The sequence below is a fragment of the Acomys russatus genome, chromosome 7 (assembly GCF_903995435.1).
Source record: "Acomys russatus chromosome 7, mAcoRus1.1, whole genome shotgun sequence".
NCBI lineage: Eukaryota > Metazoa > Chordata > Mammalia > Rodentia > Muridae > Acomys > Acomys russatus.
Window position 1 is genome coordinate 39,850,218 of NC_067143.1, and position 3,273 is coordinate 39,853,490.

The 3,273-nt window shown below is 42.6% G+C and overlaps 1 pseudogene; it reads left to right on the top strand.

Moving 5' to 3' along the window:
* Nucleotides 1-548: 548 nt before the first annotated feature.
* LOC127191950 (kelch repeat and BTB domain-containing protein 4-like) lies at nucleotides 549-2,310 on the top strand (annotated as a pseudogene).
* Nucleotides 2,311-3,273: the final 963 nt, after the last annotated feature.

A 3,273-nucleotide genomic window follows, 5' to 3' on the forward strand; every position in this document is an offset into this window, starting at 1 on the left:
TGCATTCTGGCAGATAGTTAGGAGAAATATTACAATACACACAAAGAAGAAATAAATGCATATCATAAAAAATGGTATGAAAGAACCATAAGGAAAAATGCATATATTCAACTGTATTCTAGGGCATACCAATTTGTAATTGCCACTTAGGAGAGAGACATCTATGTACAAAACAAAGGAAGCAGCAGTCACCTTTGGCCCAGGAGCATTAGGGAGGCTTCCAATGTAAGGAACTTAAGCTCATACAATCAGTAGTCCCTTTCAATAGAGAGTACAGAGAGCCCCTTTCATTTGTTAAGAAGAGAATAGGACAAGACTCCTGGGTCACTACTAGTTTTATTTGTTTGTTTGTTTGTTTTGTTTTGTAGGTATAGAAACAGAGTTAATAGGGTAATAAGAGCAACAGGAGGTTCAGGATAGGGGCACTGGTACAAAAGGAGGTAACCCAGATAAGAAAGACCCACAGGCGGGGAAACCAAGAGCCCTAGCTCAGTACACCAGAGGCCAAAGAGAACATGGCAAAGAATCAGAGAGCCCCTGGTTAATGGGGTTATGATCGGACTGTGAAGCTTCGAGCTGATGAGCTACAAGAAATTTACAAGGTGTCAGACATGGATCAGCTTGTAGTAGACATTTTGTTTCTCTAAAACTCAGTTATATTATGTAAACATGCTTTGTTTTAATCTCTAATGTGAGATATGTGGCTTCCTTAGATTACCCACAGCTGTTAACTATAACTGCCCCCTGTTTGGCATAGATCTGACAGCTGATAATTGTGTCCTGTGGGCTTGGTTTTTGCCAGATGCAGATAGTTTAGTTCTTAGGACTCTGAGAGGGTATAAATACCACAATCCAGAGAGAGAAAGGGACACTTTAAGGGATGCCCTGAGACAAGAAGGTCAGAGGAGAAAGAAGGCTGCTGCTTGTTCATGCTGCTGCTGTATTTGCTGTCTGCTGGTTTGCTGCTTAGCTGCTTAGCTGGACTGCTGGATATCCTGACTATGAATATTGGAATTGCCCCCAAGTAACTAAGCCTAAAAAGGTCTACTACCCCTGTGCATTCTAACCTTCCTTCTTTCCTAGAGTCAAAGGGCTGGAAGGAAGATAGATGTATAATGGACCCCAAATGAAATAGATAATAAAAAATTGCACCATCATCAGCTGACATCTCTCTTTGAGAAATGTCCTCAGTTTTTGGCATGTACAGTGCAAGAGGGAAACTGCCTTCAGGCGATGTGGCTTTCAGATAGGCACAAGGATCCTGAGCTCTACACTCCTGTCAAGCATTCTTCCAAGACCCACCTGGCCCAGTTGCAGAGCACGTAGAAGTTTGTCCATTTGCCCCATCATCTACCCATTGATATAATCTTAGATGGGGTTTCATGTTCCCAGAAGCCAACGAAGGCAATAGAAGCCTGCGTCCGTTTCAATAAAGAAGAGAGAGAGACTTTTGCAGAGTCACTCGGAGCTAGCTTGAAGGAAATGAGGAGAACGTGCACATTTATACCTTACTGCGAAAGAGTCATTACACACCCACTCACTGGCTGTGTACTTGCATTGTGTAGAAGATGTAAGTGGCCAATATAACCTCTGCCACCAAATCACTGCAGCCTGCAAACATGGTAGCGACTTGTATGTGTAGTAGGAGGCTCCATCCCACAACACATGTGAAATGGTGTGCTCCTTTGTCCCAAGATTTCCTCCAGCACACTCTAGTATCTACCTCAGAAAGATGCCATATATTCACTTGGTGGCAAGACACTACAGAACAATCTTTTCAACTCAGTCATCTACTTTCAGGTAAGTAATAACATGTGGACAGAGAAGACTCAGTTAGAGGTGGCTGTATCTGGGGCCACTAGAGTCAACCTCAGTGGAACCATCTACTTACTAGGAAACAAGGAAAATGATCTGTTTTTTTTTTTTTTTAACCAAACCTTCTCGACTTATCCAGTGCTTTGAAACAGAAACTGACAAGTGCATGTGGAGCCCTATGCACTGCCCTTTGCAGGCCGCACACACGCAGCTGTGCATAAAGTTCCGGTATTCACTGTGGCTGACAGGGACTTTCTGTGCGTGTGCCATAATCTGTTTCTAGACAGTTTCACACAGCTCTCTCTTCCTGAGTCCTGGAATTCTTCCCTATCCCTCTGGAAGGTTGCCAGCTGCAATGGAAACATGTATGGCTTCAGGGATCGCTACAGGAAGGGGAATGACAACACCGATAAACGTAAGCCTGATACGTCAGCTGTAAGTGGCGCAAGAGGCATTAAAGTGCTACTTACCAACTTGCAGTTTGTGTTGGCCTAAGACAGTGATGGGAAGAGCAAGTGACTCCTCTGTTCTCTCCTTTTCTATGCACCCCATCATTTCTGAAGGCCCAGTTCAGGGTAATGCGTTAGTTTGGGCATATGTGTAGAAGGCCGACCCTCATCCTGCCCCTAGCTCATAGGGTGCTCTGTTTAGGAGTTTTCACTCTACTCCTGCTCGGACTCTGCCATGTCTCCTGTGATCCTGTGCCTCACTTCAGGCTGCTTAGAGCCAACTTCCTCTAAGACTTAGGCACAGACTCCCCCCTCCCACATCGGTGTTAAAAAGAAGCACCTTGGTGGCTATGCAGACAGAAAGAGGCCCAACCCTCTTGTCGATAGCCAGCAAAATGGCTGCTTGTCACTTTGCCACAGAGAAATAAGTATTAGAGGTTTTTCTTCGTGATTTGGATGGGACAGTGGACTAAGTTAAAAACTCACTTCACAGGCCAGGATCGACTTTAGAATTCAGGACATGCTTTCTAATGTTCTTTGTTGGAAAAGGAAACTTTTGTTTGATTTTTTGGCTTATACAAACAGATAAGCAGAAAGTAGAAACAATAATTTCTGAATAATAGCAGACACTGTTTTCTAAACTCAAATACATCCAATCTCTTGTCTTTTAAAATTGCTAAGCTAAATCAAAAGTTAGGACCTGTTCAGATGAATAAAGTTTTTGAAGTGAAAAAAAAAAAATAATATAAGGAATAACAAGGTTTTTTAATACTTCCTAATTATCATGGACTGGGATAAATATATCTACTATTTATTTTATTCTCATTTTCTTTGAGCTTGACTGTGTTCATCTCAAGTGATAAATATGCTGAGCCTTGATGGACTGTTTCTTTAAATTCAAGTTTATATGGCATGGTGAATGCCATCAGACTTCTTCTCAGAGGTTCTAATGTAAGATGGGTCTATAGAGCCACAGTTTTGTTCCCGAACCCCAACCAGCTCCTCCATA